The sequence below is a fragment of the Drosophila elegans genome, unplaced genomic scaffold (assembly GCF_018152505.1).
Source record: "Drosophila elegans isolate 14027-0461.03 unplaced genomic scaffold, ASM1815250v1 contig_208, whole genome shotgun sequence".
NCBI lineage: Eukaryota > Metazoa > Arthropoda > Insecta > Diptera > Drosophilidae > Drosophila > Drosophila elegans.
The window spans coordinates 12,852,973-12,880,076 of NW_024545578.1; the positions used below are offsets into that span (position 1 = coordinate 12,852,973).

Genomic DNA, 27,104 nt, shown 5'->3' on the forward strand with positions numbered 1-27,104 from the left:
ATGTACACTTCAATGATTGTTCACATCTGACTGTCATTTCCACTTCATTTTATGTCAAATAGACGCCCACACAATCGTTTACGAGCCCACATGAACGGTCTCTGATACTGTGGAAGATTGGTGAGAATGAAGTGTGGAAGGGAAAGAGATTTCAGAACTCGCATTTGCATTTTCCCAGAGGCAGAAGCAGCAGCTTTTCCCCATCATCATTAACTTTAACTGCTAATTGAAAGTTTGATTGAACTTTGATACTTTTCTTCCCCAGCTTTGGATTCGGTTCCTTGTGCCAACTGGAAATGTAAACATTGTAAAAAATATATTTTTAAGTCGCCTGCGGTGAATTCGTGTCTAATGATATAGCCCGCCATGTTATTATTAATAGCTAATTGATTTCCATTTCAACTTTGTATATAATTTATCAAAAAGGTTAACAGCAGATTTTTAAATGACTTTTTTCGTACTAGCGGCAAAGATCAGCGGGTAGTTGATTCTCTTCTCAGGCCCTTAAAGGTTATTTCTGCTGGTTTTTCTTTATCTCTGGCGTATTCTCGTTCTCTGAAGGGCAATCATAATTAGCGTTGGAAATGCCTGAGAAGCTTGAAGAGTTCTCAAAGGTTAATTCGCGTTGACCTTTCTGTTTGGTTGGCTTTTTGAGCTGGCTTCTTAAGAAAGATAACTGGCTGAAATTCAGAGACTTTTTGGTTAGTGATATTATCAGGAAATAATTATAAAAAGTTAGTTAACCTTCTCGTTTTATTTAAATTATACGTTATTGAAATTTTGCTTTTATTTTGGGTAAGTAACCAAGGAAAAAAAGGAAACATTATTAGAGGTTTAATAGTAATTTTCTATTCATTTTAATTACAATTTATTTAATATGATTTTTCTCCAACTTTCTTCTTTTTCTACTTCCTGCACTACTAATTGCAAAGCAGGCATCCAATTATGTATTCATCATATGAAATAACAATTAGATCGAGAAGTTATAAATTTTCCTGTAAACTGCACTTAAGTGGCTAGATTATTATTTATCATGTTAATGGCTTTTTTTATTATGGCAAAATTCTTTATTAAACATGAATGGCTGCAAAACTTCTATTGCTTTTCTAACTAATTCACATTTAATGTACTTTACCATATTTTCACTCCATCTGCAGTCCCACTTCTCTTTGTCTCCATCTTCGTCATCCGTTGGCAACTAGTTTTTTCGTTCACCGCCTCGGTTTTTTCAATCATTATACTCTACACAGAAACAAATCTTAACATTTCTCTAGATCTGTTCTACATTTTCTATTAAAAGAAATTTAATTTAATAAAAAAAATATTGTACTTTCAAGTTCAAAACAAAAAAGAAGTACAAATCTTCATACTTTTAAATTATTTAATAATAATAATAATAATAATTTATTTTTAGAATAATTTAGTTTATTTTTTTTTACAATGTATGAACGTCACAGCTGACGCAGTTTTGTCTCCCTGTCTTTGTATTTTTTTATGCACATGACACAAAAACGTGAGCAGCTTGTTCTTGCTATTATTTATATGCACAAATTTGCTGCATGTTATTTGTTTCTGTTTCGACTTGCTAGAATTTATTGAAATAAATTGTGGCCGCTTTTTAAAGCGTTTCCATTCCGCTCCAATTTGAATTAAAGTTGTGTAAAGTTCTTAAAGAACATTGTATAGGAATAGGGGTGCCGGGGGATGGACAGGTGGGTGGGTGGCTTTTGGCGGGGATGGGGGCTTTCCCGACTGTCTGGCGCATGGAGAGGAAAAACTGGGTCAAAAGTTGGAAAAATTATAAAGTAAAGCAAAGAAAGAAAAGCGTGGCCAAAGTTGAGTTCAAAGAAACAGAAGAGGAAAAGCTGAAAACAGTTGAAAAGGGGAAAAGGGAAAAAGGGGGGCGGGAAAGAGGTAAAGCGAATGTTTATGCACAAATACACATGCACATACACTTTATCTCACTGCCTGCATTTTTGTTTATTACTTCTCCTTTGCTATTTGTTTGTTTTTCGACTTTATTGCAGCCAACAAGAAATCGAAATAAAGAAGTCTCCTGAGATATTTCAGGAAATTAAAATGGGCTAAAGGTCGGAAAGACCAGAGGGGGCAGGTTGAAATGTATTTAGAAGAAATGGAATTGCATTGAGAACAAAACAAAAAGATCTAGGGAAGATAAGTTATGTCTAAACAAAAGAATGCTATTTTTCATTTTAAATCAACACATAAAATACATTTAATTTCCAATTAATGCCAATTATTCACCCAATTATGGTTAGCAATTTTACTTATCAAACGGAACAACAATTTACAATCAAATTAAAAATCATTTTTGACCAGCATCCGTTTGTCTTATGGCCACAAAATTCCAAGGCCCAATGATAAACGCCCCAAACCGCCCACTTAAACACACCTCAAAGAGGTGTTAACTGCAATTTTATGCAAATTAGTTGCAAACAAAACTCAATTCTCCTAAGCTTAGTTCGTTGAAGCGATGGCTATCAATCGTAGACAAAAAGCTAATTGCATTGTTTGTAGTTTAATTAACCAAAATGTTTAAGCCGCACCTTCCAATCAGAGAACAGAAATCGCACATATATATGTATATATATATATCTATTCAGATACATGCGACACCTACTCTGTGAGTAAAACGGAAATCTGATTTGGCAATTTAGAAGAATAACAAACAATCCCAGGGCAAAAAAAAAAAAAAAAAAAAAAGAATATGACAAACTTGCAGTGATAAATATTGGCTAATTATAAAAAAGTAAACAGCCTTCAAGACCGACAGTAAATAAACAACAATTGAGGGTAAAAATAAACAAAACAAAAAACTACAAAATGTCAAAGCAGAAATATTTGCTGTTCAAATTGTTAAACTTTTTTTTGTGTGGCCACAGTACTTTTGTCAGCTGCAGATGCAGAAAATGTTAACTGCACAAAATGTAAATAAATTTTCCTCGTCGGCAGAGGCAGCGCTGCAAAGTCACGTTGCGGCAGCAGTCAACAGACAGCGCGATTTGTGCCACTAACCTACTTCAAGACAACCGACAACCGACTCACCAGCTCAACAAGCCAAGCGCTCCCCGTCTCTTTCCGGCCCTGTATGTGCCTCTCTTTCTGCGACTGTGCCTCACTTTGTCCATGCAATGTGAAGCGTTGACAAAGTACAAACTAAGATACTTACACACTTCAAAATCTCGGTAAAACTTCTAAAAACGATGCTGAATGTGACACGAGCTTTCATTTGCATTTTGATGACGAAAATTCTCGTATGGGTGATACTCTCTGTTCAAAAAGCTGAGAACCAATCAATTGGATTGTGTTCCGTGAATTTGACCATGCACCCAAATACTAGGTAAAAATTGGGGAATTCTTTTTCAAAAACTCTGTTAACGTGCCACAAAACTGAAGGTAAATACTACAGTTTTCCAAAAAGCACTTTGTGCTAAAGTTCTTTCAATATCTTTGGATGCCCAAAATCGCAAAAGATTATGAATAATAACAACTTAACTAGCACTTCATGTTGTTGCTCACTGAACTGCGACGGTGTCTTTATTGACAAATCATCAGAAAAATGTAAGCCACTTTAGGGTGCCCAAACTTCGATCTGCATCGAATTTACGTTTTATTCACCCACCACCCAATTGCCATTAATCAAGTTCCTTCGACCGAGACTTGAACTTTTGCCTCCAACTCCAACAAATTAGGCAGCTTAAAAGCCAAAAAGGCGTTGATTGATTTGAAAAAGGCTTCAGAAAGGGCCCCAGAAATGGTGCGATTGATGGAAAAGGTGAGTCGGGCGTCTCAATCTCGAACCCTGTGTCCGTGGCTAAGTGATTTGGTCAATGGTCAGCAGCTGTCGCAACTGAAAGCCGAAAACAGCTCAATTGAAAAATTTTAAAAACTTATTTATGGGCCAGGCCATGTGACAGTTATCTGCATACCCGGGCAAAAGGGATAGGCGACTGGAGACAGATGTAGACAGTTTTCTGGTTTTGTTCGGTGACCCATAAAAATTATCAGACTGTCAATGCGACTCAGTGACACGAGACGTCTTAGACATGCGGACCTGGTCCACAGACCCAAAAAAAAAGAAACCACACCACTCAAAGATATCAAACCATTATGTGTCTATCTGTTCGGGGCATTATCAAAGCTCTCAGTGGCAATTATGTGGGCATTGTTGCCAGGGTCTCGACTCTATGATTCATCAACATCATCAGCTGCTGCTGGCTATAATAAACATAATTTTCCTTCTTTTTTTTTTTGTTTTTTGCTTGTATATTTGTCTATTGTTGCACAGCTGCACTGGACCAAAGTTGAGAAACTTGTTGCCTTTTGTTGCACTCCTTGAAAAGTTAATCAAGATCTAAATGAATTTCAACTGGTATGTGCAGTTCTTTTTTTTTAAGGTTTTTGGTTGTTTGCGAGTTAAAACTGCATTAAAGAAGTTTGATCTTGGGAAAATATTGCAAAATGTACAACATTGAGTACATTTTAAAGGAATATTTGACGAACTTAAAGCTTTATCGAAACTAAAGTGATTTAAAATCGAAAAATATTTCAATGTTGTATATTTTGTTGCTTTAAAATATATTTTTAAATGGTGATTTATGTTAATTTATCTGTGACTATCAGACGACAAGATTTTTCACAACGATATACACCTGCAATATAACCTGGAATTCATTAGCCCTGTTAGGTTCAACGAACCTCGGCCATTTGCCGTTTAATTCATTTCCATTTTTAGCCAATTAACTTGACCAGTTACTAATTAAATGTACAATAGCTGAAACCAACACCCAGGGGACCGAAGAGGGTAACAGAAGGCAGGTCACTGCCGTACAATATTGTCATAAAATATGTTTAATAAACACACACACACAGACAGAGGGGGAAAGAGAGAGCCTAGACAGAGACGGACACCTTCATCTAATTAAAAATATAATTTATGTTGACTCTCTTTTTGCTGATACCAAAATGGCATTAAAAGTTTGCCAACAGGGGTGACGCGGGGAGAATGTTGTCAAGGCAATTAAACTTGTGTGTGCCTTCTCTGTCTGACTTCGTTACCCCTCTCTATCACACAACGCTTTACAAACTGGATTGACCCCACTATAAAAACAGAAAATTATTTAAAATTATAAAGCCAAAGACGAACTCGCGCTTTTTCCTGCATTTTGCATTCGTTTTATGCAGCTAGAAAAACGCACCGAAGCATTAAGAAGCATTGCAGGCGTTTGTGGGAGAAATATCTTTGCATTTGCCATCATAATATACACATTTAAAGCCAACTTAAAGAGGAAAGTTAACTTTTTTCCACCTTATTTCTCCTTTTTTTTTTTTGTATTTTCCTATTTTTGCATAGATAAAAGATACAAAAATGTAAAGCCACGTTGTTGTTTCTGCTTTGATGGTTGAGCTGCTGGCTTGGGTTTGTTGGTGGCTCAACGGCGCGTAAAAGTCAACGACAGCTAAATGTGGCGCTCGAAATTAATTTCCAACTTTTATTGTGGTTATCCCCCATCGCCCAGTACTCCACTCCACTCTATTCCGTAATAGCGCCCACCCGCTCTCACTCTTTCTAGCTGACTATATAATTTTAATGAGACACACACGCATCTGGGGAGTATATTCAACTTTAAACTTACGATCTTTTTGGAACAGCCAAATAACTGGGCACTGTTCCATGACTCACATTACGATTGTTTGGGGTTAAGTGCGGGGTAACGTAATGTGAGACCAGCAATTTCGTAGTTTTGCAAAACTTACCTAGAAAGAGAACAATAATGAGAGATTGTTAGAACAGTTGTTATAATAAAATGGAGAATAATTACTAAAGTACAGCTTTAAATATTTTTGCTTACACAAAAGGGGGCTTAAGATTTAATATAAATGTGTTTGATAATTTAGAGCCACTTATTTTTGGCAGAAACCTTACAGTTAACATATTTGTTTCAAGATTATAAATAAAATCTGAGATTCAATTTACTTTAAATTACTTTTTAGTAGTTTTTCCCCTTTTAAGACCACTTATGGTACTCATTATTTTACATCTGGTTTGTATCAAACAATCTAACAAAAATAACATACAAAAATACTCCGATTTCAAGTGACTGCGGCACACTGAATTATCAAAACAACAAAATCGAAATGCATAAAAAATTGACAAAAGCAAATTCAGCAAACACTTAAAATGGTCTCAAGTGAGTAGACGTCGACGACAAGAAAAACAAAAATCCATGACCGAAACAAAACTCAATTCAATCAAATAAATACAACAAAGGCAGCGAGGGGGGGACAAAACTATATGAGAAGGGGGAAAAAAGCGGGGGGAAAAGCGCGACAGAAACAAGTAAAGTTTTTCGTGGTCCCCAAAGCTGCAGAAAAGTCAGCAACAGAAATTTGTCAAGCAAATAAAAGGGGTTGGGAAAATGCGCTGAAAATTTATGCAGCTCCCGCTGGAGGCGAAAGACAAGAGCAAATCCCTGAAGGGGCGGCCTGCTATCGTCGCCTCGGTGGGCGTGGCAGCCACTGCCTGCAAGCGCCGACATTTCTATGTTTTTTTCTCTATTTCAATTTTTTTTCTTTTGCAGATTTTCTTTTTTTGTTTTTTGTAATGCTATTTTTTTTTTTTTACTTTTTGTAAATATGCATGGGCACGTTGGCAACCGCTTGAAGGACATTGGACCAACTGACTGAATGACTAACTGGCTGACTGACTGACTGATGGCAGTGCTGGATGAATGAATGAGCCACTGACTGACTTGCTGCCACGCCCCAAATCCGCCCTCTGACGCTTTGTTGGTTTTGATTTGAGCTAAACTTTATGATGAGGCGTTCTACACAGAAAAAATTAAGGTTACTTATAATTTTCTTAATTAAATTCACCAATAATTACGTATCCGTACTTAATATCTATCTATATATTTTATAAAAAGAAAAATGAACATTAAAAAAGTTACATTTTCGTACAATAATAATGATTTTAATTTCATTTTGGTCTTGAACATATAAATTGTACTCCCATTTTTGCATCTATTTAGTTTTTTAGTTTTCTATTTCACAATAATTAAATTTGCGAAAATTTGAGTTCTCTCTGGGGTAAAAGAGAAGTGGAGATAAATAGGGTATAGGTGAGCCTTGTGTCAACAGTTTTGGATGGGGCTGCAAACAGGCTGATAAGGGGTTTAGGAAAAACCGGGAAGTTAAAAGGGGACAAGAGAGATTGACAGACTGGTAACTTAGTTTTCCCCAAAGGAAAATAATTTAATTTAACTGCGTTTGCGGTTAATCAAACTAAAGTTTCAAGCGACGAGACAAGAAAGGAATGTTTAATAAGCAACTGTCTTGTCTGCAACAAGAAGTTAAATGAGGACATGAATAATAAATAGCAATTTGTCTGCTATTCCTAAGAAATATAGGTACTATAAATAAATGGCATGCGGTTAAACGTTTTCCCAAGTATTAATAATATTAGGCAGATATCTGACAGCTAAGTTAATTTCTATAAATAGTGTTTCTAATCTAATTTCCAGTTTACATTTTATATTTCCTCATTAAAGACTGTGTAACTGTTTAGGAAATATAAAACAAAATACAATAATAATTGAATAAATGTTATAGTTCCGTTGCCGCATCTTCTGCTAAATTTTGAGCAATAGAATTCTCTTTTCTCTTGGCTCGCTGAAGACATTTATAACAACAATAAGAAAAAAAAAACGCAAAAGGCGAGACACGTAACAATGGAAGAAAAAATCATGGACCATGAGCTCGGATAAAAAAATGGCAAGAAAGAAGAAAATTCGTTGCCCAGACTTTTGGCTTTTTTTTTTTTTTTTTTGTTATTGTTGCCCGGAAATTTTCACCGCGCACACGCACGCAAAAACTTTTCCACAGACATGAAAATCTACTCTGCAATGAGAGTTTGAGTGGGTGGGTGGGTCGAAGGACGTCGGGGTGTTATAAGCGGTTAAATTCGAGCAAGCTACTACCCCCGACCACGTTGGCTGTTCCACCTTTCCACGTCCACGTACACGTGGATGCCTCTGGCAGCACCACATCCTCTTCTTGCCTTCGTTGCCATCGTTACCCGCCAATAGCCACCCCATACACCATCGCCCCGTTTTGGCCGCCTTTCGTTTGTCCTTTGTGCGACCCCCAGGTCCAGGCTCAGCCTCCCAGCCACGCCCCCCCTCCGCCACCGCCTCTTACCCACTTTTGGCGACTGTTTGCCAACCATTTTCGTGTGTGGATGACGCGCAGATATTTTTTCACCAGAATGGCAGGGGCAAAATCGGAGGGAAAATGGTTGATAGGCAGAGGATGCCTTGCAAAATCCTGTGGCTAATTTTATGTTACGCATACGCCGCGTGTGATGTTTCTGTTTTCTGTTTCGGGGCGTATTTTCGCCCCTCGTGGAAAACTATGTTGCCTACTTTTAAGCGTTTTAGAATGGCTTTTTTGCTAAGGAAGTTGGGAAACGGAAGGGAAAATGGGGATGCCAAAGGGGCTTTCAGAAGAGGAGAAGGAGATGAGGATATAGTGACAGTAGTGGTTTTTTAGCAGCAGCCAGAGTAGTTAGTGGAAAAGATTACCATTTAGCATGTAAATTTGGTCGATCGTAAAAGTTTCCTTCTATTTTGGATTAAAAAACAAATGTAATATTATAAGCCGTATACGATTAAGGGAAATTGCCTTCTATGAAGAGTAAAATAGAAAGCGGTTGACAGTAAAAATAACTTAAGCTATTGCTAAGTTAACAACATACGAATTTCAGATTGAATTAAAAACAGCAGTTAGATGTTATTAAAAAAAAATCATATCTAAACATCCCAAGAGTTATTCAAAATAAGCTCAATTTCCAGTTTAAATCTTTAAAACACATAAGCAAACATATTTATCTAACACTTCCAAGCCCAGCCCACCTTTTCTCATTTATTGTTAATACTTTCATCAAATAAACCAAGCCATGGTAAGCGTGACAAAAATATGACTGGATGTAAACCCCTCCGGCAAAGACCATAAAGCATCCACTATCGTGACTCCCTTAAAACCCCATGCTATAGCAAGGCTTTGGTAACTTGATTAAGATCATAATCGTTAAAATTACTTGAGCACAACTATTTTACGAGCAAATTACTACTTTTTTCTCTGTTGGTATTTTTATTTTATTTTTATTACTTATGCAGGCAGCGACGACGACACAAGTTCAGTGGATTCGACCGAAAATAATTTATGCCAAAGTCGCTCTAACACACCCGCTCCTTTTTGCCATTTTCCCTTCGGTTTTCCTTCCGCTTTTCCCATCGATGGCCGGTCCGAGTCTTTCTCTCTCCATTGCTGTGATGTAACTTTTACGAGGTTGCACAAGTTGCCTTCTATATTCGCCCTGCTCCTTCCTCTATGAGCAAAAATTTCCACCGTTCGAGTAGCCCAACCCCCTATGGGGGCGGTATTTCCGTCTTGACTTCCACCGAGATTGCTACGTTCTCGCTCCGCCTCTTCGCTGGATTTTGGGCCAGGGAAAATGTCCTTCATCTGGCATTTTTGGGTAGGAAAGAAAATTCTACTCTCCATCGAAACTTTGTTTTGTTTAATTTTAAGCGACGCTTTTCGGCTGCTCAGCAAGGCACAACTTTCTGCTACATTCAATCTCCTGCATCCACAACCTCTGGTGGATTATTTTTTTGTATTTCTTATTTGGTGAAAATTGTGTGGCAGCAGATAACACGCACCCAGGAAAATTTTGGAATGAGAGGAGGTGCTGGAAAATTTGTTGTGTTTGTGCGGAGTTTTGGGGATATAAGGAAAGCTGGTTAAAAGTGGCAAAATATTTATTTCGTTGAAATATGTTTTCAGATTTTCCAGAAGGGAAAACAAAGGTGAGGTGAGGAGTAAAGTAAAACTTTATGTTATTGTTTTTTGCATGGTAGTACAGCCTTAGGCTGTTGTGTTTCGTTTTTGTATCAAGCCCCAAATTTGTAAAGAACAAGTTAGAAGCTGACCAAAAGCCATAAAAAACAAACAAGATACAAAAAAAAACAATTTCATGCTACTAAAAGTAATAAAGCATCAAGAAAAATACTTTACAAATTAATAAAAGCAAGAAATAAACAAAATATATATATTAAACCCAAATTCCTCAAAGTTAAATATTTATCGAAATTTTGTATATTATTTTAAATAAATTATCCGCACGGTTCTCCACCACTCCACAACAATCAAAGGATCAGCAACATACAAAAACAAACAAGAAAATTTTCTAGGAAATGTCACACCCACTACACACACATGGTATCCGCCTTTCGAAAACCCTGCCACGCCCACTGCGAAAACAACAAAAACAAAGTTTAAAACGGAGTCGCAAGTGGAAAGTTTAAGCAATTTATATTTGCGCAATGTGCTGAACAAAAACGTTCAAAATAGAAGAGAGAAAAGAAATTAATAATAAAAACATGAGTCGAACGTTTGAAAATCCAACACAAGCTAACGAAAAAAAAAAAAAATCATCGAGAGGGAAAATTGCAAGAAATGCTGCCAGCGAAAATTTCTAAGGATGCTTTTTTGGCGAAAAACAAAAAACACCAAAGAAGAAATACTACATGGGCCAATGTTTACGACTCCGAAGCGTCTGAATTTATGTGCATAATTTTTTATTTCGCTTGCCAGACAATCCCCGCCCTACAGTCCCAAAATAGGGGGTGTGGCTCAAATTTATGCAAAACAATAAAAGGCTGCAAAGCGAAGGGAAAACAGAAAAGGAAGCAAAGAACATTCAAACTTTTCGTTCAAAATTGTCTACGAAATTCAAGCGATCTAATATATATATATATTAGTTATATCTAAAAGCGTACTATTTCAAAATTATAAAAACAATTGGTATTTTTTTATATATCTGTGCAAAGTTTACTAAGTGAATAAGACGACCCCTTTTTCTATGTTCTATAAGGAAGGAATGCGAGCCGAGTTATGATGTCCCCACGCCCAGATGTATGCTATATAAAAAGTTGTTTATTAAAATTGCTATCATTTTCCTGTATAGTTGCGATTGTAAGGCATAATAATTAAGGAGGCCTCAGGGCGGAGAATTCAAACAAAAGAACATAGAACCGCATATGAGGAGTATAAAACATTTCTGTGGGCGTGGCAAAGTTGTATAAATAAACTTAAAAATGCAACGCCGAGAAAGCAAAAAAAAACCAGTAAATAACAGGCAATAATGAGCTTCAAACAGCGGCAACAATTAAAAACGCAACTGTAGCAGCAGCAATATCCTCTCTAAAACCCGAACCTACATCTGGGATCATAAAAATAGTAGCCAAATCCACATATTAGCCACTTTTACAGCAGTAATCAACGAACTAGAGGCAATTTTCGCAGCAGCAATATGTGGTACTGAACTTTTATAGGAAGAGGTAACAGCGCAACCACAAGAACAACAGAAAAAGTTTCAAACGACTTATGAGCGGTAATAAAATTAGCTAAAATCCAGGCACTAAGATAGAGCTGGGAAATGCAATAATGACGGTAAGTTGCAGTTGCAACAGTATTAAAAAATTAACAACAGTAGAGACTGCAACATTGCTATAAAGGCAGGGGAAACTGCATCAAAATTCATGATAATGATAGGTCTTTGCAAGTCAGAATATTATATTTAAACTAAAGTAATGTAAAAAAAAAATGCCAAATTACAATGTAGTTGAAAAACATTAAAAAACATAACATTGCAAAGCTTTATTTTCCCTCCATTAAACGCTTACAACTGTGCTATAGTTTTTCTTTCCATTTTTGATGCTTCCCCATTTTTACCTGCGCAATTAAAGCCAACAAAGCTGCAGCTGTGCTTGTGTGTGCCAAACATGTTTGTGTTTGTTAAGCACTTTCAACAGTTTGTAAAATTTCATTCTGAAATGTTTATAGCACATAAAGCGAAAAGAGAGAATAAACAGCGAAAAAGAGGTGTGCAAGAAGAGTCAAACAACAAACAGCAGTAGCGAAAAAAAATTTCAGGAGCTTCATCATGCTTCTGCCATAAAAAAAATGAACACAAAGGTAAAAGGAGAAACTAATATGTATGAAAAGGGCGTAAAAGGGTTAAGGGGAAGAAAAGTTTAGCCATAGAGGTGATGGTGCGAGAGGGTATCATACTCGCAGAGGAGCTACCTATATACATATATACTATACCGATGTAGGTGTGTCATGGGGCGTTCAAGTGTACTTTGTTTAATGAGTTTTCCCCTGATGAGAGCCCCCCTACTAGTTTTCCAAAACATTCAAAACAAAGGCTGCCACGCCCAAGTTTAAGAGCCGTTGGGCAAAAAGAAAGCCGAGATTTCATAAAAATAAAAGTTGTAATTTGGTTCTGTAAATTTGTAAAATTTTTCACAGACCGTTTTTTAGCATCAACAATTAGTACTATGCTAATAGTAAAAAAAAGGTTTAATAAACTAACAGAAACTACTGTTTTTTACTCCATCTTTATATTCATATTTTAAATAGTATTTATTTTCTTTAAGTTTATCTCAATTCCTTGCTGTTTGATCGAACGTTTCGTTTCCAAAAATACTGCCGTATTTTCCAGCTAAAAAGTAGGTTTTCCTTTACAATTTAGCCAGACAAAGCCACACCCGACACTAACACAAAACCAGACCATGTCGAAATGCCGATTTCCAGGAAAGGGAATTAAATTTACTGAAACTGCACAAGAGGTAAAAACAGGAGAATAATTCCAACAGAGATTTGGTGAAAATTGTTTCGCTCCCAGCAGGTTCTCCTGGTAAATAAGTGATTTCTACAGGTATTTTTGGCTTGAAGTGTAGGTAGCAAGGAACCAGAAATAACCTTCTTTGCCTTTAGTAAAATTTAATACGAAAATCAAGGCTCTGCTCTTTAAATCCATATTAGAGATTTCTCACAAATGCTTAGCCAGCACAAAACTTAAAATTTGTTTACACAAATCGAATGCAAAAGCAAACAGAAAGACGAGGGGACACCGAAAGAGCAAAGAAAATATAGTTTTCCACCAGTGAAGGTCGTCAAACTTTGCTGTTGGGCGAATGGAACCACGAAATCCGAAAGAGGGGACTTCTTAATGTCTCAAGAAAATCAAACATATGTTGGGGACCCCAACGCCACGAAAGATATAAAAATAGTTAAGAGAAATTGTTCAACATGTTTGGCTTGTTCTTCAAGATCACACACAATTAACAGCTGGATAAATACCAAAGAACATTTACCGAATGGAGAACAGTGGGAGAAAGGAGGGAATATATAGGGGGTATATGAGGGGCCAAAGAGCTGGCGGTTGAAATGACTCAAACACTTTGGTCCCATTCAGTTTTTGTGACTCAAGCGGAGGCGCTGACAAATCAATGTCGATGGGGCCACAATTTAAATTTAGCCAATATCATTGGGGAAGCCAAGAGTAAACAAAAACCATGAGAAATACGTGGGGGGTAGGAAAATTGTAGGGCTCATTTAATTAAAATTTTCTACGATTTCCCCCTTTTACTTTAATGTTGATGAGAGGGAAATGCTATTGTCATCTGATATAGTTAATTTTCAAAATGGAAAAGATGGGCCTGACACTACTAATTAATTCTAAGTATACAAAAAGGAAAACTAATTTAGTCTAAATGTTTATACATTTTCTGTAATTATTACGGATGATTTTAAAAATATTAAATTCATATTGACAGTTTTGGAATTTAAAGCACCAAATGATGAAATCTTTAAAATTCTTCTATTTGAATTGTTTGGTTTTTTGTTTATTACAAATTTTTAAAAAAACAAATGCAACTTAGTAACTTAAAGTTACAGATTTGTTTAATCTATTTTTAAAGAATAAGCAACATATTGCTGTTAGTAAGTATTTGTTTTATGGTTAATGAACTATTTTGTGTATAAGCTACAGAAAACAAAATAACTATTTTATGTTAAATTCTTTTATAAAAATTCCTTATTAAGGCAAAGCCACCCCCAAGTGACGGGCTGTATAAAGAGCTAACCGGAATTGCGCTGTGCGCATTATGGCAACTTAAATTCCCCGGCTCGCCTTGAAAAGCGACGGCGTGGAAATAGTTGTCGGGATTCTCGCCGTTGGCCGACGACGTTTTCCGACGTTTTCCGCCTTGACCACAGCTGACTCGCCTTTTGCCAATATTGTTTTATAGCCATACAATATTACCATTAGATAAATTGCCTTTCGTTTGGGTGGAGCAAAAAAGCGGGACAAGAAGAGAGGACTCTCTCGCCTTTCCACGTTTCAAATTACTTTCTTTATTGATTTCTTTCGATGACTTTGGTATTGTGGCCGCTAGTTTTAATGCTCTACATGCATTCCAATGTTTTCCCACTCAGAGATGCTGTTGCAGCAGCAGCAGCAGCAGCAGCAGGAGCAGCAGCATTTATTAGAGTTTTCCCCCACTCGATTTTCCCATCCCCCGCATGTGTGCGTGAAATTTGATGCCGCACTCTTTGACCCTCAAACCAAAAGATATATAGAGAATAGGAGAAGAGCAAACACTTTGTCGACACTTCCATCCACCCCATAGAATTCTCTATAAAAAGATGCATCTCGACCCCGCACTCGCACCCCTCAAGAATGTATGTGTATGTATATATCTACAAGTATTTCTGTGCACTTTGGCATGTTGAATTTCTCTGCCAGCTTCAATTTTATGGCGTATTTTTATGATTGGTAAGAACATTTTAATGCGTTCTGTTGTCGAGAGAGTTTTATCGCATTTTATTTTTTTTCATTTTCTTCGTCTATTGTCCATTCGCTGGCCAGCTCATTAACCGATTCTTAAATGAGAAATACCACTCGAACTTTGAACTTTTATTCCCGGCTAACACGCCCATATATCAGTTAATTATTTTTAACTATATAATAAACGTTTGTTTATGGGAAATGCAACATGATTCAGCTGAGTTAATTGGGAAGTTATTTGTTCATAAACTTACGTGGATGACAAGTAGATAATACATACTCAGAAATTTGAGTTAAACTTACCTAGAAAGAGAAAAATACAAAGCAATGGTTAATAAAATCGTATAGCAGTTAATATGATTAAAAACCGATCAAATATATTTATTAATCTAAGCTAAATGGTAAAACACTAAAATCAATGGCCAATCATTTAACATTTATTCAATATCTATTGGTAGCAGCAATTACATTTATAAGAACCCCTATGGGAAATGAATAAGTTCGACCCTGTACTGAGTCACCAATTAGTGGTATACGTAAATTATATAGTTATAACTGTTTATCATGGTTAAGGCCACCGATATACCGCGGCATGTATTCATATCTAACTAATCAATAACCGCAAAAATAATATCCCCTTTGTTGTCGTGTTCACAACTGGAGGCAAAAGTTCAATTAAAACTGTGTGCACACACAGCTCTTCTTCTCCCTTGCACATCCAAACACACACTAATGCGTGTCAAAATAAAAAATAAAATACAAAATAACAAAAAAAAAAAAAAAACTTGGGATAGGTTGGAGAACTGCGCCCCAAAGGCATATTGCAACATACAACACATACAATAATGCAGGCGCAAAGGCAACGAACGCAGTCTTGGACTTTTGGCTTATTACACAAAACAAAATTTTTGATTTATTGTATTAGTAATTTATTAAATAAACAAGGAACCTATTTAATTTTTAAAAACAATACAATACAATACAATATAATACATACATACGAATACAATATACAATTTTATATATTTTTAACAACGAAATAATTTTTCAATCGACAAGTTTTAGTATAGAGGCCTTTGTATAGATTTTTGAGTGAAATTTTGTATTAATCAAATACGAAACAGATCCTTTTTCATTTCTGTGTACAGTAAAACGTCGCAGGGAGGGGTTTTCCAGAGAGGGTTATTAAGGGGACTTTGGGGTCTGGGTCGGTCAGCTCGGCTCAATGTATAGATGAAGACCATCCGGTTCTCCATAGCCCCATCTCTTTCGCTTACTCTCTCAGTCATCGTAAAAATCCCAAACGAAAATTTCATTCTTCTTTACTTAACTTTCTGTTGTTGCTCTGTTGCTGGATGTTTTTTATTTTTCTTACTTTTCTTTTTTTTTTTTTGTTTTTTGGGTGCAATGAACGTTGCGTCGCTGCTTTTCTGAGCGCATGCGTGCCGGCAGGAGAAGAGTTAAGCAATAAGAACAACAAAAACACCGACATTGTTGCCTTTTAGAGATGAGCAAACAATTTGAAAAGTGTTAAAATTCTGTAACAGTTGAATAGGAATTAGACAATCACAACGTGATAGAATACGACATGGAATAATTATCAAGAATCGATGAGAAAAAACTATTGTATATCTTTTTATATCTTGGCACATTTTTGTTATATTTTGTTCGGAACTTAAAAAATGTAATAGACTCCCAACTTAAAAAAACACCCAACAATTTAATTAATTTCAACTCTAACAATTTCCTATGGCTTAGTAGGCTTAGTAGTATCCCAAATTAATTTCAATAACAATATGCAATACCTAGCAATTTAGCACACTTTGTAGATAATTTTTGATACTCTATAAATATGAATTGGCTTCATAAAAATCAAAGTAGCTGTATAAATCACTCTGTCACGATCGCAGTAACAGTAATTTTCCCCGCCCTTTCTTCGTCCATCGCCAGCCAACAAAGACCGGCAAAATTTGCTAATAAATTGGCTAACCAATGTTGCAGCTTCGTGGAGCCCCGAACGAAACTGCAAACTCCACCTTGCGTCAATATTAACATTCATGCTCATCCTTTAGGTGGCTCCCCCGGCCGTTTGGGGCCCCCCCTCTTAGCCCCCCGCCAGGGTCAACGGCCCACTCCCCGATCCAATGCTATTATATCTGACCATCTGCCGTTTTTGTTGGAGTCTCGTTGTTGTCGTCATCGTCGTCGATGTACGATGTACCCGGTTCCGTTTTTATTTTATTTTTTTGTTAATGACAGAACCGGGATCCCAATAGTCGAGGCTCCAACTCCAAGGTTTTTTTGACACATGAGGGGTAAGGAAAATCAATATGGAAAGGAGACAAAATAAGGACTACAATACACAAAATGAAAGCCAGACAGCTGCAAAGGACATAGGAGCACCGGGTCAGGTACTTGAGCAGACTGCTGGTATCCTGCCATTATGCCACTGATCCTCGACGATCCGCCCGAGGTTTGCTCTCTTTGTTATCGCTGTATTTTGCTGCCGTAATTTGAGCTCACCCGTTTTTGTCCTCGAAAATGCTGCGGCTCATCAAACATGCAGGATCTCTCTGCTTTTAAGGACCTGACACGAAAAAATCTAAAAATAACAGAAAAAAAAACACAAAGTGCGTGTGCACCTGCCTGAAATGGAGGAGAAATCCGCTCGAAAATTTTCATTGATTTTGCACAGGGTTTCTAAGGAGCAATGATGCATCATATAGGGCGTATATTGAGTAAAAATAACAAAGACTTGTAATCCCGTTTTAAGCGGCAGCCTACCATTATTTTCTTTTTTTTTTTTGTTTAATGAAAAATGGTGTGGCATGGTAAAATGCAATTAAGAAATTTTAATCCCCATATTGTTTGGAAAAAATTGCACATGAATTTAATGAATTCCGCTTCTTTTGCTTCCTGACATTGATGTGATTTTTTGTTTGCCGAAATTTCAGTTTATGTCAACAATTTGCAGCTGAGCTTTATTAAAGAGAAGGACATTGCCATGAATAACCAATGGATTTTAATTTTACAGCTAGTTTTCGACATTTGGTTTTATTTTGTTTAATTTTTTTAAAATTTAAATAAAAATACTATACTTTTTTAAATAGAAAACAGATTTCACTTTTTGCAGTGCATCTCTGACGCATCGCGAGTGGCGCCAAGGAAACGACACAAAGCTTTTGTTGCATATGGATAAAAGGGGGGTTTCGGGAACAGAGCAGAAGGTTAAGAGTAACAACCTTTTGTTATTCATATGTTTTTGCGCAGATATCAAGATCGTACATCAATAATGACAGTTGACAACAAAAGCCGTCTCGAAGAAATATGCACACAAAGTCGAATGCATTATTATTTTGTAAATTCCCAGTGGGCGGAGAAGAAAAATAAATCAGGTAAGACCACCTTATAAGGAAACATATATATATGTATATATGGGTAATTGCATGGCAACCGATTGCGGCTCATTTGTCAAAGGAGATTTTAAAGAGGCAGGTTGTTTGTGCAGGAGCACACATGGGGGGCATTGAATTCTGCAGCAAGTGCGATAAAGAATTGGAAAATATTTGCCTGCACCAATTAACGCATCTGTCTAATTATCTTGCTGACAGTAAATGGAGAAAAATAAAAAAAAAGGAGAGAGGACAGACAACAACTACTGCACTCCAGCTTTTGGCGCCAGGCGAACCATTTTCAAATACTCTTCTTTCTAGTAAATATTTAACAATGACGCTGCAGTGGCGCACAGGCATTCGCAGCAATTATCGCCATAGACTTTTTCTAGAATTTTAATTGAAATGTCAAAAGCGTTTAGTGGCAAAGCACACACAGCGTTGTGCCATGGGGATAATAATCATCTCGATGATCATGATGATGGTGATGATGGTGTTGCAGCCAAAAAGCGGTTCCAGAGTCGAGTATCCTCAAATTCGTTGGTTTGGGCGGCCGGCATTGCGGCAAAATCCATTCTCTGATTGTGCAGCATTATTGGGGTTAAGAAAATATGTTAAGCTGCTGCTAGTTAAGCGGCCGGAAAATGTGTGTGATTGTGCAGCTTTGTTTTGTTTGCCTATAGCAGGCGCCGTTGCCGAAATTCACTTGATTAAATCGTAACTGGCTGGAAAATCATAAGATTATGAATGCCTGTTTTGAAAGCATGAACAATGCAACCAGTTTATTGTTAGTCCAAAACTTTTGAACATTAAAACTTTAAAATAAGAAAGATAAGGTGTTGTATTTTAATTATTAAACAACATTAGATGTATTTATTTGGTAGGACAAACACCTTTTAAAAAGTCTTTTAATTTCGTAAAAAAAATTCTGCGAATAACAATATTTACAAATTTATGTAAATTCTATAAAATTGCACACGAAATGTTAACCCTAAAAAACTATACAAAAATCGATTGAAGCTCCAAACAATTGTTAATTAACACCTACGAAAAATGTTGTAAACATCGTTAGATTGTGTCTACAAATTTGCAAGCCCAAAGTGAGAAACTAGAGGGGAAAACGAGAGAATCTACCATGCAGAGACAAATCAAAGTCGGGTGGTTTTAAATATAAAAGAGGGTGGCAAAATGTTGTCAAAACTTTGCAACAAAAGATGGCAGATAGGCTGTTTTGCAGCCCGTCCATTGAAACGTCCCCCTTCATTTTATTCAATATTTTTAAGCAGACGCTGAGAGCCCGCAGAAATTTTACAGTTGCAGCTTTGACTGCACAGAAAACAATTTTCCAGATATCATAAGTATTAATTAGACATTTATTATAATAACTTTTTGCCAATATGATCAGACTTGAATGTTCTCTTTAAAATACACATATTGAAATCATTGTAAAAAAATGTTTTTTAGTGCTACAGACTTGGCTCATTTCGTAAATATTTTTTTTCGCCTCTGCTCTTTCGTTTTTGCGTTAACCCTCATTTAGCATAAACAGCAGCAAACGCTGAAGAGGATGAAGCCGAGGGTATCCAGACAATGGCACTAAGTTTACTGCTGTTGCCTGAGTTGCAGTTGCAGTTGCAGAAGTTGCTGTTTCTGTTGCTGTTGCATTTGCTATTTCTGTTGCAGTTGCAGCTGCGAGCATTGCAAGCATAGTGTAAGCCTTTGCCAGCCACATTAAACGCTCGCACGATTTTCTCGTTGCGGCTGAGTGACTTGTGCCGTCGTGCCAGCAGCAAAAAGAGTTTTCCATTGTGCTAAATATGCGAGATTTTCCAAAGAGCCACCACAACAATGGCCCCAAGGTGGCAAATGGATGTTGGTCGGGAGTGGAGTGAAGTGAAGTGAAGTGGAGATCCCAGCTGATCCTGTCCAGCCGTGATCAAGAAGACGGTGTCTGATCGCGCCTAATTAGCACAAATTGGGATTCTAGTTTTTAATTTGTTTGCCAAAGAGCTCTCTGGTTCCTAAACCTGTTGATTTTCAAAATCTTAATCTTAAATCCACTGTATTACTTCAAACTTATATTTTCTTTAATTTTTTGTTCAATTCTATGTAGAACTTTATTCTTTCCTTTTTGTCCAAGTCCAAGTCTACCATTTACTTGTTTACTAGCTGATTGGCACATTTTACTACATTCTTTACTCACTGTTTACGTACGTTAAAATATTTCGGCTCCTCTCCCCAAACCTAAATCACATAAATGCATAAATTTTCCAACACTTCCAGAATAGTTTTTCCATTTTTGCCCCTCGAGGCAAATAGTTTGACGCAAAACTTAATTAGTTTCCACCCAACCCACCTGCCTACAGCTCGCCTTCCACCCCGGTGGGTTTTTACTTTATTTGTTGCCCCCTACTACCTTGCAGTATCTTCACCCGGAGTGGCTTCATTAGGTTCGGGTTCAAGTAGAGTTGACCGCCCCGGGCTCAAACCCTCCACCTCCCCTCTTTCGGTGCTTGGTGCTCGGTGTGTCCAACTGTCTCGACTTGTCTATTTCAGTTTTCCAATGCACTTTACGAGCAGCTCTAAAGGTAGGAGCACACCAGAACAGTTGAACTCCACTCAATGGACGTTGGGTTAGCCAGGGGCAAAAGGGGTGGAGTGGGGACTCAAATGGGGAAATTGGGAAAGAGGAGCGTTCAACGTTCGTTCTGTTGTCCAACACATGATGATTTATTTGGCACACACGCAGCAAGAGAGGGTTAGTTAGCGGGCGCTACCTGCTTGAGGTGGTATCTACACATAGAGAAAACAATTTTCTATTATCTATTATTGTTTAATTTCGTAAACAACACCTTTTTATTTAATTCCTATGCTAACAAATTCTAACGGGCCTCAAAAACCAGCAACAAAGTTTTTACAGGGACTTAAATCTATACTTTTATTGAAAATTAACTTAGATCAATTTCTTTATTGGTCACCATTTCGTAATAAATACATTTTTTCCCAGAAACTAATTTAATTTCTTTTTTCGGTGTATTCCAATACCAGTTCAGAACCCATGGAAGCTTTTTACGTTCTGATGGCACTTGGTTGACTATTATTTTTCATTTGGGGCGCTCGCAGCTCGCAGGCGGTCCAAGTGAAAATTATTTCAAGATACTAGTAAAACGCAAAGGCACACGCACAGATACGGATACCACTGCCTGTGCCGCACAGCAGATACAGATACAGATACTGGCACAGAATAGGGATACACGCACATGTGTACTGCCGTAGTGCAACATTATTTCTTGCGCTCCCTTTTGCCACACTTTGTTACACGATACCTAAAACCGGGCATGAGAAGAGGTGCTAGAGGGACAGATAGGGTCGGGTGTAGTACAAAATAAACTTCAAAGATACATTTGCGCTTCACTTGAACCGTAGAACGCCGTTGAAGTGAACTAAGCTGGCCACAGCAAGTGAGCTGCGTACACACATGTGTGTGTCTGCGTATCTGTATCCGAGTATCTGTATCTTTGCGAGGGCTAAAATGAAGCTGTGGACAAAATTGCGTGCGTAATTCCCTTTTGTCTCCTACTCTTGCTCCTTTAACGAACACCTATTCGTAGGACAAATGTATTACCCAAAAAATAAAGATAGAAGTGGAGGAGAGTTCACGCAACTCTACCTGAAATGCATGACCTGTGCGTGTCCTAGGGCCATGTTGCCAAACTTCTTTTGCTGGATAAGTGACAATAGTTTTACATAACAATAGGAACTATAATCAAATTATTTTGGCTTATCATTTAAAATATGCGTTTAATTTAAGAATCTTAAAAACGATAGCCAATAATAATCAATCTCCCAATCACAAATCAAACCTAATGAATGAAAAACCAAATAAAAAAGAGTTTAACTAAATTAATTAGGAAGTATGTATCAATCAGCTTCAGCAAAACTCTAAGAGTCCCTACAAGTGGCAAAATAATTTATAATTGGGCATGTTCTTCATAAATTTAAACAGCCAAAAACTAGTTTTTTAATTTTATAAAGAAAGTCAGTACCCTTAGCTTACCCAAAACGAACCCAATTAATGTGTGAAGCTCAAGGAAAAACTTGATGAAAAACTCATAAGCCAATTGAGCGCCCTTTTACCAAACTGCAAAAAGCAATCAAGAGCGGGAAAACTCAAAGAAATCGCATTCGAAGAGAAGCCGGGAATGGTTAGGAAAAACAGGATAATTATTCAAACACTTTCAAAGTCAAACGTGTACACACACACACACACACACACACGGGCAGACGTGAAAAGTGTTCCCCTAACGGAAAACGTGGAATTGAAAATGTTTTCGGGAAAACTTTGTCGTTGCAACAGACGGAAAAAAATTAAGAGGGTTGATGATGGCTGAGTTTCGGTTCTATTCGGGATGTTGCACTCGCAGGGAAGCGAAACGAAACGAAACGAGAGTGGAAAAAAACATACAATATGCGGGACCTCACGACACAACCATATCCTGTAAACGTCTGGCTGGGTGCACATGTGTGAGTTTGCCAGACAAAATAACTGAAAAACGGGCGAAGGTTGTTCAACCAACCAACCAACCACCGCATGAAAAAGACCAAAAACAGGATAGGGATTTTGGAAGGGGCACAACGGCAGCATCAGCATCAGCATCAAAATCAGCATCAAAATCAGCCGAGAGCAGCAGCTGTTCAAAAAAGTGGATGGCATATACTACTGTTGGTTTCGTGAACAGGAAAGAGTGGAGTATCGTAAATAAAACTATGCATGTGCACTGCATTCGTTTTTGGCCTTTCGCACACACACATATTTTTCGGTGGTTGGACGCGGCCCAAAGGCAAAGGTACGAATGCCATGCGGCAACTGAACTGCCCGGCTGAGATTAGCACAGGATTTGTGACCCGATAAAAATCAGATGGGGAGAATTAGAAATAAAACAGTCTGACTTCGAGAAATCGAGTCTTAAAATACCCTTGAATAGGCGTTAGATCTTAAATGTAGAGTAAAGCTTTTTATAAAAATTAAATGAGATTTAAATGAAGCTTAGCATGGTGCCAATGAGAAAAGGTTCATGTTCATAAACCAAAGGTGTTCAATGCATATTTTTGAAAAGCAAATATTCCGGAGGACCCCAGAACCCCTTTGTAGTTTCTACTTCATTCTTAGAGTCTGACAAATTTATTAAAATAAATGTCAAACCAAACATTTGAATCTTGTAAGACATTTGATTACTCAGTTTTATTTGAAGAGTTATAATCGAAATGTCAACTCTAAAGGTTACATGAAATGATTTATTGGGAGTTATAACATCCATATTAAATATTAAGTTTTCAAAAGTTATAATCTTAGAGTCTTAAACTAAGGTTACACCAAAAGATCTATTGGGAAGCATTAAAATTCAAATTAATCGTTAAATTTTAATTTCCATTATTTTTACAATCACAAACCATAACAAATAAATTGTATTTATTAATATTGTGACACAAGTTGTTTCCATAGTTTCATTAACTTAATAGTCGTAGGAAACCACAATGTACCCAATACAGCAATAAAAACATAAAGGCCATTAAAAGGTTCTAAATTGTTCTTGCCCAAATCGGTCGGTTGCCGGCGTACTGGGAACAGAGAACGGGCAACTGGCCAAAACAAAGCCAAAGCCGGGCTCAGAGCCTAAAAATAACAGGAACTGGCTAAGCCAAGTCAGTTGGTGAGTTAGTGACTGAGTGAGCCTAGACCAAAGACACCTTGCCAAGAGGCTGACCGGGCCAAGACACTGGGATGCCAGGTTGAGGTCCAGGTCCGAGTCGAGCTGAGTTGAACAGAGCTGAAAAGTCCACCGGCCACAATTCGTGCAGGAAGCGGGTTTCGTCGATGCAGGCAAAAGGTTTACACTGTCTTTTTCCTACCTTCGACGTCGAATTGTCCAGTCCGTCGTCGTCGTCTGCCTGCGCACCTCCCAAAACCAGTTGCAGGTAGTTTAAAGTAAAGCCCAAAGATCTTCGCTCATTCGCTCGTCTTTTGGGATACCTTATAGCATATTTCTTATGCGACTGCTGCGCAACCTAAGTCGTCCGCCGTCAGTCCCGTCCATCCGTACATACATACCTACGATTCGGATACAAATATATACCCATACCCATATATATATATATATATATATATATAGTTCTCTGTTTGGCTGTTTCTTGACTCTTTCGAGTCGGTTGCATTGGGAAAATTTCGTAGAACTTTGCCTAGGATTAATTGGTTAAATGTTTGTTGTTCTTGTTTCGTTTGCGTCGTTTTTTTCTTCTCAAGAGTGCCATTTCTGGGAAACAAATTATAAATTGAGTAATCTAACACTAAGCATCGATTTCGAATTTTATTAGAACCATTCCAAGTCTTTGTGGTCGAGAGGGAGAGGCAGTAAAATTCAAAGAGGTTATAAGGTAATTGCGGGAAAAGCGAAGTTGCTGATTATTCACAAATTTATATTTCATATTTTTAGTTGTACAATTTTGGATATATTTAATTAAATATTCAGTTCGCTTTCAATTACATGCCTTAAGTGATGTCACACTTTACTAATCAAAAATTTCTTTAAGAAACATGCCCAAATAATGTTGCATACAACTTTTATAAGCGGATTTCGTTAAAGTTTCTATTTTTACTAAGCCATGTTGCCGAAGTTCACCCAAAACAAGAACTACTTAACGACTTGCGTTGCCTTATTGCGTTTTCTCGACTCCCCACCCCGCGGGGCACTTCCTTCCGCACCTGTAAACCACGCTTCACCTGCTTTTGGGCCTTCCGACCGCCCCTCTAAAACAGGCACCACCTTTAACTAAGAACCCGTAAACAAAAAACAAAAAAAAAAAACACATTTCCTAGCCTAGGCTGGCCGGCTGCATCTAACAAGTTCGACACTTGGCACTTGAATTTAACGCTTGATTGCATTCCAGCCAAACTTTGAGTCCCCCTCTGATTCACTTCCCTACTTTGCCGGACAGGATCTTTAAATATGTGGTCCAACTTCCATAACTTCAACTTTCTTAGGACGAACTTTGTTTTAGTACACCAAAGTGTGTGGCAATAACTTGCTTCATAAACTAATGTCTATAACATTTTGACTTTTACATGCAGAATATCTAGTTCATATTCGAAAAAGAAAAATATTCCAGACTCATTTATGACTAAATCATTTTTCATAAAACAAAATGTAATATTTAATTTAAAATGGGTTTGTTTTCAATGACTTAAGGCATGTTTGGGCAAGGCAGCGTAACAAGATTCAATGGAAATTCTTTTGAAAGTATCACAAAACAATATCTTAAACTGCAGATAACCAATTCTTGATAGTAGTTTAAAACTTGGACAGTAAATGAATGTTTTAGCAAGTTATCAACTGCTAGACCCACCACTGCTGATTATTGCTCCGCAAAGCCAATCCAAACGTCAACGACTTCATTCTGCGGGCTCCACTTTCAGTTGGCCAAAGGGAATCGGCGGGGGCTTGAGTTGCTCCAAAGGGAAGGTATCGAGGGATATACTTGAGCCTCTTGGTGGGCCTCTTCTAGCTTCACATAGTTTGCCTTTCCACGCTTTGTGTGCTTCTCTTGGCTCCTCCACTTGTGGCTCGTCTTCGGACTTCCACTTCCACTTCCACTTCCTTGTGCCTAAACCCTCGGCCCCTTGTGTGCCAGTTTTTCACTGGCTTCCCTGTGGACGACCCGGCCACTCCCCCATCACCACCGCTCCTCGAAAAACCCGCCCGATAAACTGGCCTCACTTTGCGTTTTGATTATAGCCGGAAATGCCGTTTTACACGTGAATGAAATTTGTAAATGCAGCGTTGCCAAACTTCTGGCTACACTACAAATAAATGAATAGGACGTCGAGTTTAATAATAAATGCGGATAATTTAGTTCAAGGTTTTCGTTTGACTCAAAGCAAACCTTAAATAGAAAGTTAGAGCTTATTACTCAAAAGTAAATGAAAGCAAATCGGTTTGTTTTAAAAACAAAAAAAGATCATTGGCTAAGAAAAGACAATTTTTACACTCTATAAATCAGATTAATAATGAATATCTGCAAATCCTATTTAGATATTTTTGTTTGCCAGTGAGCAAACAAGAGAAAAAAAAAACAAATATTTAAAGCTAACCCCGTTTAAGCAACAATTAATGTAAAATTTTGCACAGAAATGTAAATCAAAAGAGTCAAGGGGATAGAAAAAAAGGCAGAGAGTGTAGTGTAGGCCGAGGAGCGATGTGCAAATAGAAAAAGGCCAAAGAGATGGAAAGACCAAAACATGGAAAGCCAGCGCGTTTAGGGTAAGAAATATATTATAGGAAAAATCCACCCTCGGGGGGCCAGGGCCACGGCGTTGAAAAATGCACAAAGGCACAAAACCATGAAGGACAGCTCAGCTCAGCTCAGGCCCGGGACTGAGGGTCTGAATCGAAATGAGTACGAGGATGTTGACGTTGCCTGCTGCACAAAACATCAACAGCAAAAGCAACAGCAACACACAATCAAAAGGGTTACAGAATCAAAGGCCCAAACAGAAGGTTGCTGAACCCACGGCGAGACCGTGACAAAAAAGCACATAGCAAAACGGCAAGGGAACATGAAAAGGTACCGATGCTGCAAATACCCTTGCAAACGAAACAGATTTATAAAACACCTTTGCTGATATTGGATGTAAAGGGATTATTAAAACTGAACGTAATCCAACAGTTGCAAAGAGCTGTACACAAATTAATAAGTATTTTTAACACTTATATTTACATTACAAGTTTATTGATTTTACTTTCCCAAGGATTTTGTTTAAGATACTAAGCTGATTGCAATTTCAGTAAGAAAATAAATATTCATTTCTAACTTGATCTATGTAGTTTTTGTAGGTTTCAGAGGTTCCTATGCATCTTGTTATAATTATAAGTAGTTTTTAGAGGTAAAATACAAGTTTCCTTTCCATTCTAAGTTGGTAGTAAAAAACTTAAGCGCTT

At 37.4% G+C, this 27,104-nt stretch overlaps 1 protein-coding gene across 3 annotated transcripts in view; it reads right to left on the bottom strand.

Annotated features, from left to right (window-relative positions):
• LOC108135568 (serine/threonine-protein kinase NLK) overlaps positions 1-27,104 on the bottom strand; it is a 74,044-nt gene that overhangs the window by 44,503 nt on the left and 2,437 nt on the right. The gene's annotated exons all lie outside the window — the stretch shown is intronic.